Genomic DNA, 14,465 nt, shown 5'->3' on the forward strand with positions numbered 1-14,465 from the left:
TGCACCCCTATCATTATTCTTTCATGTAACACCTGCACCCTGCAGATTGCCATTAGCGGATGCAATCTTGTGAATGGTTCCAACAACAACAGGAAGCCAACGATGACTTTGTGAATACCGTACTATGGTCAGATGAAGCAGCATTCACTCATGAGGGTCTCTTCAATATGCACAATGCCCACCAATGGTGTGAGGTTACCCCGCACGTCACCTGCGACCATAGATATCAAGTTCGCTTTGGAATCAACGTCTGGGCCGGAATATTGGGCGACAGGTGTTTGGGTCCCTACATGTTGCCTCACCGGTTGACTGCACAAAGGTATCATGCATTCCTCTCAAACTATCTGCCTGATGCGCTATCTGGCATGTTCGGCAGAAGATATGGTTCCAATATGATGGTGCACCTCCACACTCTGAAATTAATGTGCGACAGTATTTGAACAGAACATTTCCAGGGAAATGGCTCGGACGTGGAGGTCCAGTTGTATAGCCACCGTGTTCACTTGACCTAAATCTCCTGGATTTCTTCCTGTGGGGACACCTGAAGGAGCACGTGTACTACTCTGCTGACAAATGTGGAAGAATTGGTAGCGCGTGTTCACGCTGCTCGTTACTGTGGACGCAGCTATGCTGCGAAGGGTCCAGAGCTGTATGATTCGGCGGGTTGCGCAATGTTTGGACACACAGGGAGGTCGCTTTGAGCATCTGTTGTTTTGAGGACAATGTATTCTGTTGTGAAGGTCATGCGGTCATTAATATTGTACTGGTAACGGCGGTACCAAACTAAGTCCCCGTCATAGAACTTTTAAAACTTACGTGTTACGCTCCGGGCCGCCTACGAAAGACTGACTGGACGGCGAGCAACAGCTGTGTGCGTGTGACGTAGAGAGTGGGTGACGTCACAGCATGCCTCGCCGAGATACAGAGCCTAGACTGATGTGGAATGTTCTTCGAGTTTCTATGGGTAATAACTTTCCCCACAATAATAATTAAACAAATTTAACAACATCACCATGTAACTCGATCCCTTATCTATGTTCCTGCCGAGTTTCGCGTAAATCTGACATGAGGCGATAAAGTTATGGAACGAGAGGTGAAGGCCCGTATCAGATATAAATACGTACTGCTTCGCTCAGCAGACCAGTGTGTTGCCAGTGTGTGGCCTGAGTATGTATGTGCACGCTAGGCAGTGGAGTTCACACAGTCGGTTCGCGAGCACCGTGATCGAGCGTGAAGCAGCTATTAATCTTTGAGTCCGTGGACTTTAACCTATTCGCGTCGAATATAGACTTGTACGGATTTCTTTATACTGTGAGTGACAACTTTTTACTCCGACGGGACGTGATATGAATTGTGCATCGTCTGAACATTATCAAGTGACTTATTTTATACGAGTGTCTAAGACTTGCGAATGTTTTCGAGTGCTCGTAATTTGAAGTTTCATGTTATGGACAGGACTTAGAACAGTTTGCTCCTTACAGAGTACTAAATACTTCGAGTTTATGAGACTGTGTTTGAATCCAAATTTACTTTACCATTTCATGAACTGTGTAAATATTTTTAGGTAATGAACTGTGAACTGTGCATTTCAATTCTACTAAACAGCACATTTTAATTCTACGAACATTCAGTTTACGAACAGTCGAACCGAGGACTGTCAATACTCTATTTATTTCGTCTTTTGATTTCATGTTGTTATCAATACGTGAATGAGTTCTGATTCACGAGTGGAACATCTTTATTTTCGAATCCAATTAAATTATGTTGAACAGTGCTTCAAAGAACTAAGTCGTGCGGCATTACTTTACACTGTACCAAGTGCCACAAACTAAGTGACTCTGTTAAAATTCAACGATAAGTTTCGAGTGGACTTTTATTTTTATGAGTATTAAACTTACATGCTCATTCGAGTCTAGTGGCCTTCTTTCACTTAACACGGGACAAAATTTAGTGACATTTCACCGTGTGATAAACTCTCAAGGATACATTTTTGTGTTTGAACCTTGTTAAAACATTAATAAACTTTCCTCTCATCTGTGCAGAAGCCGTCTTTGCATTAACTCGCCCCAAGGCTTAACGATGTTCATTCACGTGGACTACCTCAACGCCCTTCATCAGCATCGTATGGATCTTCAAGACGTCGAATGGATTTTCTAGAACTTCCATCAGGGGATGAATGGTGGTTCACTGGTATGGGAGAAGGAGCTGCCGGAATCCAAGGACATCGCCAGCCCTAGGACGAGGAACGTTTTCTACTGTATCTGCTGTACAGAGGTGACATGACTTTGAATTTATTAATAAACTCAGAGGAAAAAATTTTAAGATTTATTTCTAAACAAACCCTCTCCCTCTGTACGCACTTCAACGAATGGTACACGCCCTGCATCTCATGTCTACCGAAGTACCACATTTTACAATATGGACAGTATTATTGCTAATGTGCTACATCTGAGCACTCAAAAATTACATGTAGTATGTAAATGATAAGTATATGTTGTGTTATTGTACAGTGCTAGCATCTTTAGCATCTCGAAAGTGATATTGTTTGTGTAGTTATTCTGTCCTATGACAGGTCATTTGTTTCAACTATATCTTATTTGTCTAACCACGAATTTGTTGTGTTCAACGTTACAAAATGTTGTAAATGTAGGATACATGTGACCTAAGATACGGTGTCTTACTGTATTACAATATGTAATGTCCGATGGAAATTAGCAAGTAAACAAAAGGCGCCTCAATCCACGATCGAACCCTCGACCTCCTGCATGCTAACCCAAAACTCTATCCACTGCTCCAACTGTACAGCACGACCAATATGTGCTGACAGAGGTAGTTACCACACAAGTGGTTACAGTGTTGGTGGATTGCCACTCTTAAGCATCCTTTTTTCTGCTGGATATAATCGCAGGACGAACTTTTGTGAGATACATTTTTTATTGCTGGCATGTGAGGAGTCCCACTGCGACGCCCGAGTGCGCAAATTTCGCTTCACCCTATATGCTTGCAGCTCTTGACGGAATTTACTGGAGAAGTAGGACTAAAACACAGCTCCTGTTATCCAAGCTTTCTTGTTTGAGGGCCAAACAACTGGCAATTCTTGCTTAGAGTAACCCTTGAGTACTTGTAGGTTCTTGGAGTGATAAACCAATGGGGTTTGATTTTAAGGTCTCCAGATGCATTTTCCCCTAACAACAAAGTGAGACGATCTTTGGAAGCTTTAAAGATTTTCTCGTATTGACAGAAATGTTCCGCTTGGCAAAATTTTCCAGAACAAGGATGTTTCATCCAGATTGAACACTTGTCGGGGCAAATATCCATGCTTCTCATCACTGCTTGTAATTGCGTAGGAATATTTCGAGCAGCAACAGTTTTCACTCCTGGAGCCTCCCCTGTTAGCTTAACCCTTTGGATGCTGACCCATACTAGGTCTTCAAACGCATAGGATGCCAGGCATGTTTCAATGGATTGTGCATTACTGTATTAAAAAAGTAATAAACACCTCAGTTTAAAAGATACGGAGGTAAAATTTGGCATGTGAGCTTGATATACTCCAAGGGCTATAAACATGTGACTTGCATTTGACAAAAGAAAAAATTAAAAAATAATGGAATACTGTGCACAAAAATAATTACTTTTTATTAAAAAAGGAAAAACAATTTGAAATGAATTAACACATTGTACACTAAATCCAAAGTGACTAAGTGAAAATCATTAACGTTAACTCTTACCTAGAATCATATATACCAATTCATATTGTAAAAGTAGGCCTACTTTCCAATTTATAAATTAATTTCCAAAAACATGGAATATGTGAAGTGAAAGACACGAACAGTGTAACCTTTCAACGGTGGGATATTTTATGAATTTAGGAGAGTAATAGTGATCATTTGAGAGAACTGTGCCTAGTAGCACAGTATTTGTTACTACAGAACAGTTCGAGAGATAGAACATACAAAATAAATTAATATCCGTAATAAAATGTATAAAACAGCCTAACTGATTAGAGAATCCTCCATCAGAACTTCATGATAAATTTCATGTGATCATATTGCACTTATGTTTTGGACCACAATCCAGATGCAGGCCTTTGCTACATTTGCAACACACTCTTTCTTCCTTTTTTTATGTTTTTTCCCAGCAAGTTTTCACAGTTTAGTAGAAGTACTTTCATTTATATGACTCTCACTGCCAGATGAAACCACATCAGACTGCTTATGTTCAAGCCACTCACTTCCTAAGTCTCAATGTTTGACACTGCATATGCCAGTCTTGACATGGGGTGTCGAGCTCCTTCAAACTTTTCCTTTTAAAGGAATTGCAATTATACTGAAAGTTATCTTCTTCCAATATTTCACAGTTTTTCTCTGAAGTTCTGTGTACATCATATCACTACTATCAGTCCCTCCCTTGTACTTAATATAATTACACACCACTTCTGATCTCGTAATTTCTTTTTGCTGACCATGGCGTTTAGTTGTAAAAGTTTTAACAGCAGCCCTACCTTTAACTAGTCAGTAGGACAGGATTCATCTGAACCTCCTTTTCCCTATACCCCATAACTAACACAGGCCCTGACCTGATGTATTTTCTATCTCCTTTTCTGTTTCATCACACAGTTTCTGTTATGTATGTCACCATTTTACACAAATTTTTCACTAATGGCACTGACAAAGAAATTGTCAACAATTCTGAAAATAATTATCAATTACAATCAATCACTACCGATCTGCATTTAGGGCAGTTGCCCAGATGACAGATTCCCAATCTGTTCTCCTAGCCTTTTCTTAAATGACTGCAAAGAACTTGATAGGTTATTGAACATCTCCCTTGGCAAGTTATTCACATCCCTAACACCCCTTCATATACATGAATATTTTCCCCCAATTTGTTTTCTTGAGTTCCAATTTTATCTTCATATTGTGATCTTTCCTAATTTTAAAGCACCACTCAAACTTATTCGTCTAATAATGTCATTCCACGCCATCTCTCCACTGACAGCTCGGAACATACCACTTATTGCAAGTGATTAATATCATTGTAGATTTGTATTGAAAGTTATCATACTTGCTAAAATAATTAATTGTTTATTGTTCATCCACCCATTCAATACATTAAAGTCATAAGAAATTTTAGGATTTTATCCTTATATTAGATGAAATGGGAGATGCTTCGCCTCACTTTGGAGGCGTTATCAGCCGTTGTATCTCCTCAAGATTAAATCAGGCACCTGATTTAAAGTTAACTTGTAAGTTACTAAGATTATATACCTATAAACTTAAAATTCGATAAGCAGTCATTACAGAAGAATTGAAATGTAGAATTATTCTAATGTATTGAATTAAAATTATAACAATAGCTATGATTAAAAATTGATTGCATTAAATGTACTTAATATAATGACATATGGTGGCAATATTATGTAATGTTAAAAGCTGTTACACTTTTTCAGTATAATTATAAGAAAACACATTCCAACTAAGATATCAGTTGGCAATATTAAAATCTTAAAATAATAATGTTAAAATTATAAAATCATCTGGTTCGAGTCCTAGGTTCAAGAGATGAATGATTTGTTTGACAAGCTTGTATATGTATACAGCTGAAGTATTAGCATTTGACATAGTCCTTGCAGAAGAGTACAAGAATTAGATATTTTAAACTACAAAAAACGTAATTAAAGTTGTCATGAACTCAAATGGCTTAGTCCTGAAACTCTCAACACGAACAGACAACATCTCAGCGGTCTAAGGGATTTTCAACATACACTCAGCATTCAGCCCAACAACAACATCTAGCGAAAGTTTGATTGTTCCCTTTCGACCGGCTCACTTGTATCAGAATGTTCCAACATCAACAAGCTACGCTAATTGCACCTCTATTTCCCTATCAACACTCTACAATGACGGAAGATGGCCCGACTGAGTTCATTACAACTTTAATTACATTCTTTGTAGTATAAAATATTCAATTCTTGTACTCTTCTCCAAGGACTACGTCAAATGCTAATTCTTTAACTATATACATATACAAGCATGTCAAACAAATTGTTCGTCTCTCGAACCTAGGACTCAAACGAGATGATTTTATGATTTTAACTTTATTATTTATTGAAGTTTGTTTTTGTTTGCTATTTGCTTTACGTCGCACCAACACAGATAGGTCTTATGGCGACTATGGGTTAGGAAAGGCCTAGGAGTGGAAAGGAAGCGGCCGTGGCCTTAATTAAGGTACAGCCCCAGCATTTGCCTGGTGTGAAAATGGGAAACCATGGAAAACCATCTTCAGGGCTGCCGACAGTGGGGTTCGAACCCACTATCTCCCGGATGCAAGCTCACAGCCGCGCGGCCTAACCGCACGGCCAACTCGCCCGGTATTTAAGATTTTAATAATATTGCCAACCGATATCTTACTTGGAATGATTTTTCTTATAATCATACCAAAGAGTGGAATAGCTTTTAACATTACATAATATTGCCACCACATGTCATTATATTAAGTACATTTGATACAATCAATTTTTAATCATAGCTATTGCTATAATTTTGGTAATTCATTACATTACCATAATTTTAAATTTCAATTACAGTATTCTATAATGACTGCTTATCCAATTTTAAGTGTATAGATGTATAATCTTAGTAACTTACAAGTTAACTTTAAATCAGGTGCCTGATTTAATCTCGAGGAGATACAATGGCTGATGCCTCCAAAGTTAGGCGAAACGTGTTCCATTTCATCTAATATAATACGGATAAAATCCTAAAATTTCTTATGACTTTAATGTATTGAATAGGTGGATGAACAATAAACAATTATTTTAGCAAGTATACATATCACTTAGTCAAGCAGCTCGTCTCCTTTCTCCCAAGTCTTCCCAGCCCAAACTTTGCAATATTTTTGTAACGCTGCTCTTTTATCGGAAATCACCCAGAATAAATCGAGCTGCTTTTATTTGAATTTTTTCTGTCCTTGATTTTTTTATTTTATTACAATTTGCTTTACGCCGCACCAGCACAGATAGGTCTTAAGGCCCAGGAGTAGGAAGGGAGCGGCCATGGCCTTAATTAAGGCACAGCCCCAGCATTTGCCTGGTGTGAAAATGGGAAGCCACGGAAAACCATCTTCAGGTCTGCCGACAGTGGGGTTCGAAACCACTATCTCCCGGATGTACAATAAGCTCACAGCCGCACAGCCACCTCGTCCAGTAGTTCTTGAATCAAGTAACCCTGGTGAACGTTCCATACACTGGAACCATACTCTAGTTGGGGTATTACCAGAGACTTATATGCCCTCTCCTTTATAACCTTACTACCAACCCTAAACACCCTCATAACAATGTGCAGAGATCTGTACCCTTTATTTACAATCCCATTTATGTGATTACCCCAATGAAGATCTTTCCTTATATTAACACCTAGGTACTTACAATGATCCCCAAAAGGAACTTTCACCCCCCATCAATGCAGTAATTAAAACAGGACTTTTCCTATTTGCAAAACTCACAACCTGACAGAGGTTAGACAAGGCTGTAATCACTCACCTTTGTTGTTCATAGTTTACTTCCTAGTTTACATGGATCATCTACTGAAAGGTATAAAGTGGCAGGGAGGGATTCAGTTAGGTGGAAATGTAGTAAGCAGTTTGGCCTGTGCCGACAACTTGGTCTTAATGGCAGATTGTGCTGAAAGCCCGCAGTCTAATATCTTCAAATTTTAAAATAGGTGCAAATTCTATTCCCTGCTTGAATGCAAACACATACGAAAAAAAAAGTCAAGCCTTACTAACACAGTTAGTAATGTAAATGAAGATCATTTAGTATATTTATGTTCTATGGTGACGCGTTTTATGTTTGTCAGAAAATGAATTAAAACCCAGCCATAGGCTACTCAACAGAGTACTGGTTTCCTTGCCAGCTCGCAGAGAAAAGTAGAATGTAGAAATCAAAACGTAAGCAGCCTAAATGGTGTCAGATGAAATTTCTGCAACATGGTAGACGAGGCCATATGATTACAATTATTTCCCAAGTTTATAATGACAAACAAGTCACTTATTACACCCATTTTTGTTTTCAGTTCCCACTCCTATAAACTTATGATGGAAATTTTACACAATAGTGCTGTATAATCACGGAAAGTACAGAACTCCCTTTCTTACGACTGATGAATTTGAGACTGTTTTGAACCATTCTTCACCCTTAAATGCATTACTTTCTATTCTGACATTTTAAAAGTATTTTTGTATTCCCTACAAGGGTTTATAGCAAAGGGAAAAAGATTTAAAATTCAATGCTGGTAGTTTAAAGAGCAACAACAGTTTTTTTTGCATGTTGCATATATGCTACATCATAAAAAAAGCATTTGCTTCAGAATCAACACATTACCATGTACAATATACATAGGCATGTGATGTTCTCTCTTTCCAATTTGCTACAAATTATTTGCATATATGGTGTATGTTCATTCACTGACAAAACTGTAGATGAACCCATGAAAATTCAGCCTACTTTCTCAATTTAAGCTTATCTCACTTCAGGAGAATACCTGTGTAATCCCTCCACACTACTGGTGGAAACCTGTGAAGTAGTTCTTGTCTATGTTGAAACAAAGAAAAACTTCACATTTCATACAAGAAGCAAATGTAAACCCACTCCTTCCTAGAAATTTGCATCAGTTTAGTTTTGAGTCTTCAAACAATGAGTTTTTGAGATCTGTGGAGAATATCTTTCAAAGAAATGTTTACTGTATGATGTAAAATATTGTAGAGTATTTCATTTGTATTCCCTTTATCTACCTAAGTAACTACTAGTTTGTAAATTATTATTGTTCAGTTATATTTCGTAATGTTCCAGAAATGTTGTGTCGCAGAATTTTGGAAGAGAGTGTTTTGGCCCCGTCGATTCTAGAAGCATGTCTTTACTAATTCTGGAAGATGGAAGGTTCGCGATTAGGGTTTGCCATGTTCTGGAATATTGTGAAAACATTGCGACTTGATAAAGAGTTTTGATTGGTGGATCTGCGTGGCAATGGGAAACCCAGTGTGCTCTGATTGGTCACTCGGTAATCACACCGGGGCCAGTCTTGCCTTTTTAAGAGAGTGAGGCGAGATTTCGTGGTCTTTTGTTCTCTCGTCAGTCCAGCGATCAGACATATGTTGGTGAATCCTCGCTCCCGGGATGGGCTACTTTGGGGTAAGCACTGTTGGTTTCAGTTCCACCTTAATTTTACATTTAATGCTCACTTGTATTTTCACATAGGAGTTTCCCTTACTCGCCAAACTCGCCACTCAATTTCTCAGATGCCTTAGAAAGCAAGTTCACTTTCATTTAATATTGTATTTGTATCCTTTGTTTCCTCTTACCCTCAAAATAGTATTGTAGAAGTTGCATTATGTTAAGATATATCTAGTTAACGGCAACCTACACCTAATTGTATTCGGGAAACAGCGTAACTGGATTGTTTGGATAGATGAATGTCCCGAATTTTCTTGTAATGTTTATTTTGGAAATATCTTGAATCAAGGGATCACCATTGATTTTTCTGTAAATCCGCAACCTTCGTATCCCAATGGCCCTGGTACGTTTCCCAGACCCATTCCACATTCCTTTATTATAGTAGTCACGTTGCCCAACCTGATGTTTATTTGTTGGTATTGGCGCAGTTCATCTGATGTTTTATGGTGTGTTAAAGTTTTAAAGTGCCGTGTAATTTAATTTTTTTCCCTTTTCTTAACTGTGTATCATGTAACTACTGGAAACTGGTTACAGTTTTATTGAACCACTAGCTGATGTACCCGTGCTTCGCTACGGGATTCTCAGAAAGACTGACTTTGTGGTTTTCCTAACTCAAAACAATATAGGTCATTACAAAAACTTAAGTATGAATGTAGCGATTAAAAGCAATGCTATCATATAAAATACTCGATCAAATGGAAAGCCACACTTTTTTTTGTTTTGTTTTTTGCTAGTTGCTTTGCGTCGCACCGACACAGATAGGTCTTATGGCGACTATGGGACAGGAAAGGGCTAGGAGTGGTAATGAAGCGGCCGTGGCCTTAATTGAGGTACAGGCCCAGCATTTGCCTGGTATAAAAATGGGAAACCACGGAAAACCATCTTCAGGGCTGCCGATAGTGGGGTTCGAACCTACTATCTCCCGAATACTGGACACTGACCGCACTTAAGTGACTGCAGCTATCGAGCTCGGTGCTGCACGTTTTATCACTTTTAACGAACAGTGCTGCGGTTAGATTGCGGTGCCAATCTAATAGTCCAAAGTTCCAGAGCTGGGATGACCAGGCCGCAGATTTCCATGAACACTCATCTGTCATTATTCCGCTAAATATGCACACTATTCATTCCAATCAGTACCTCAGAGTAGGGAATGAATAGCCCGAATGCTATGATGATCCAGTGTGTTACGTACCAGTAGTATCAGAAAATTTATAAACCAGGGGAATGGCAGGCTAAAGAAGAAAGTTATATAACTCACCAGCTACTTCCCATCAATATTCAGGCAGGCTGTTACACTCTGTCCGACTGGGCGAGTTGACCGTGTGGTTAGCGGTGCGCAGCTGTGAGCTTGTATCCGAGAGATAGTGGATTCGAACCCCATTGTTGGCAGCGCTGAAGATGGTATTCCGTGGTTTCCCACTTTTGAGTAAAATGCTGGGCGTGTACCTTAATTAAGGCCTAAGTCACTCCTAGCACTTTCCTATCCCATCGTCGCCATAAAACCTATCTATGTCGGTGCGACGGAAATCAAATAAAAAATACTCTGTACGCAGCAGTAATCCTATCTACCGGAGATGAGGGGCAACAGAAGACACAAAGCACATCACGACAAACAATGGTCAATGTAATGTCATTGTTGATCAGTGTTATGAGCCTACACATTTAGTTTTCTTTCGACTCTGATTTGTAAAATATTGTATACAGTAAACTGTAGTTTCTTATTCTCCGACTTTACATACGGATTTTCATTAAATACTGTTTACCCATTTTCTCGTTACTCGGCGCTGATATGGACTTAGTAACAAAAATTCAAATTCATGAATATCTCGGTGATCATAGCCAGTACGGTAACAATGTATAAGACATGAATAATAGGAAATTTAATACTATATAACCTTAGCATTCATCGACTACACTTCTAATAAGAAATATTTGAGAATTACATTTTAGGCCTTCGCCTAAACTACCATTTCACTCAGCGTGAATAAAATAATTTCCAGCCTAGACTATAGCGACTTATTTCCTGATTTTGCATACCGATTTTCATCAAGATAGGACTACTAATAACAACAATATTTGAGAATTAAATTTTAGGCCTTACCCTAAACTACCATTTTTCTCAGCGTGAATACAATTATTGACAGCCTAGATTGTAGCAATTTATTCCTCAACTTTGCATACCCATTTTCTTTAAAATACGACCACTAATAACATAAATAGTTGAGAATTCAATTTGAGGCCTTCCCCTAAACTACCTTTTTACTCAGCGTGAGTAAAATGATTTATAGCCTAGATTGTAGAGGCTCATCCCCCGACTTCACATACCGATTTTCATTAGACCACTAATAACATAAATAGTTGAGAATTCAATTTTAGGCCTTCCCCTAATCTACCATTTCACTCAGCGTGAGTAAAATGATTTATAGCCTAGATTGTAGAGGCTCATCCCCCGACTTCACATACCGATTTTCATTAAATTCTCTTCAGCCGTTTTCTCATGATGCGTGTACATACATACATACATACATACAGACAGACAGACAGAAATTACGGAAAAGTAAAAAGTGCATTTTCTTGTTACTATGGACATGACCGATACAGAAATACCATTATTTTCAAATTCTGAGCAATGTACAGACAAAACTCTTATTTTATATATATAGATTACATTTCAGGCCTTCCCCTAAACTACCATTTCACTCAATGTGAATAACATTATTGATAGCCTAGATTATAGCGACCTATTCCCCGACTTCGCACACCAATTTTCGTGAAGATACGACCACTAATACAATAAATATTTGACAATTAAATTTTAGGCCTACCCCTAAACTACCATGTTTCTCAGCGTGTATAGCCTATATTGTAGCGACTTATTTCACATGTTTGTCTACCGATTTTCATTAAGACACGACCACTAATAACATAAATATTTGAGAATTAAATTTCAGGCTTCCCCTAAACTACCATTTCACTCAGCGTGATTAAAATAATTTATAGCCTAGATTGTAGCGGTTCATCACCCGACTTTACATTCCGATTTTCATTAAATTCTCTTCAACCGTTTTCTCGTGATGCGTGTACATACATACAGACAGACAGACAGGCAGACAGACAGACAGACAGAAATTACGGAAATGTAAAAAATGCATTTTCTTGTTATTGTGAACATGACCGATACAAAAATAGCATTCTTTTCAAATTCTGAGCAATGTACAGACAAAACTCTTATTTTATATATATATATATATAGATTGTCCAGCTCCATGGCTAAATGATCAGTGCACTGGCCTTTGGCCCTGGATTTGATTCCCGGCCGGGTGTGCGTGCAGTCTTTAGCATCAGAAATCATCTAAGGTATGGCCCCATCCTCACAGGTATGCGTGTCACCTATAGGTCCGCCTACTAGAAAAAGATTTCCACCAGGCCTCTCTCGAGGCCATACCGAGCCAAAATGAATCCCAAACCGTAACTCAATGCAGCATGATTAACATTCTTCCATTCATTGGAAGATATCACTGTAAATCCAGTGTCATCAAACACTGAACAACCAATTTCAAAGATATTCTATAAACATCATGACAAACTAGGTCATAAAATGCCCTCCAGAGGGGCCAGAATCATGTTTTAAAACAATGTTGCAGATATGCTACACCATGAAAAGGGTTAGAACATGTCTAAAACCAAATAAGGAATACTAGAAAACATTTCTAATGTTAAGCCTAACTTAACCCAGATATGTCTACTGTCCTTTTAAGAGGACGGCTGACACTCTCCAGTCATTGTTGCTTGACTATAATGAGTTTGGTTTAACAATGTTGCAATATTGGTGGAAAAGGTATGAATTTGCGCACTACCCATTTTAGCTTAGTTGAATGAGTATGTGTGTGGTATGCATCTCAAAACAAAACCCATATTACAATAATGGAAGACAACGTGCGCCGACAAATTCAACGGTAATAAGGTAGTTGCAAGTACCTCACTGATTCTTTTGTCATACCTTATATTCTCTTGGCATGTAAGTTTTATGTTTCGATATCAGCTAATGATTTTCGTTTATGGTTGTCACGCCAAAGACAGGAGAATATAGGCGTGGTATAAAAAGGACAGTAGGCAAATGTGGGTCTACGATAACCTTAGTTTTATTTTTCAGGTTTGAGACTCTTGATGAAATAGTGAGTGCACTGGAGAAGATAATGACAATTTTAGTAAAACTGAGATGTCTACTCACCCTGCAACCACCTGAAAATGTGTGTTAAGGCATCACTGATGAAGGTTCTGGAGAAGAAGATACAATAAATGTGAACTATCTGCCCGGATTTCAGCTTCGTTTAGAATTTTAAATAATTTCAAGTACTGAAGTTGAACAGGAAAGTGAATGTACAGGAAATGGATAAGAAGAAAATACATTCAATCGTAATATTTCTTTGAGGAAACAATACACTTGGATGGATGGCGACCTCTCTGCAACAAATGTTCAGTGGACATACATGGCTTCCTTCTAGTCTTGAGAACGCCGATTCCAGGTACGATCAAACAAACCATATAATCATACCATAAGGCAAGCAGATGCGGTGCATAATTTGTCACAAGAAGGCATCCATGAAATGTGAGAAGTGTGATGTTGCATTACATATCAAATGCTTTGTGCAATACCACACAGAAAAGGACTAAGACGTGTGATGTCGTTCATCATTTAAGTGTGAGAAGTATTTAGTATACTAGAAATGAAATGTGTTGCGCAGTACCACAATGAACCATAACATTCAAGTGAATCATTTTGAAAATTACTTCAAATACACAGAGGTGTTCTTTCCTTTTATGGGCATATATGTATGTGTGGGAAGACTATAGTATTAGTGAATATTTCTTTTACTATTGTACACAATACCGTAAAAGAAACAAATGACTATTACATAAATGCTACCTTATTTGCTATAATGTACATGTGACTAATATACTCTTTATATGCCTACTGTCCTTTTAAAAGAACACCTCTTTCTGTCTGAATTAATATTTTTTTCTTCCAATTTGAGGTTTACCTGTACTGACACATGCATTATTTTAATTATATAACAAAATCATGAACCCACTCAAAGAAATTGGGGCATTAGTTAATGTATTCTGCAAATCAAATAGCCTTTTTAATTGAAAAAGTTTCATAATGAAATTAAAATGGTAACAACAGACTAACCATAGACAATTATATCAACTGTATAACAAAGGTACTGTTGCA

General features: G+C 38.0%; 1 protein-coding gene across 3 annotated transcripts in view; it reads right to left on the reverse strand.

The window, feature by feature from the left end:
• Positions 1 to 14,465, reverse strand: part of Eb1 (microtubule-associated protein RP/EB family member 1) — a 175,766-nt gene that overhangs the window by 80,538 nt on the left and 80,763 nt on the right. The gene's annotated exons all lie outside the window — the stretch shown is intronic.

This window comes from Anabrus simplex, chromosome 2 (genome assembly GCF_040414725.1).
Source record: "Anabrus simplex isolate iqAnaSimp1 chromosome 2, ASM4041472v1, whole genome shotgun sequence".
Classification (NCBI taxonomy): domain Eukaryota; kingdom Metazoa; phylum Arthropoda; class Insecta; order Orthoptera; family Tettigoniidae; genus Anabrus; species Anabrus simplex.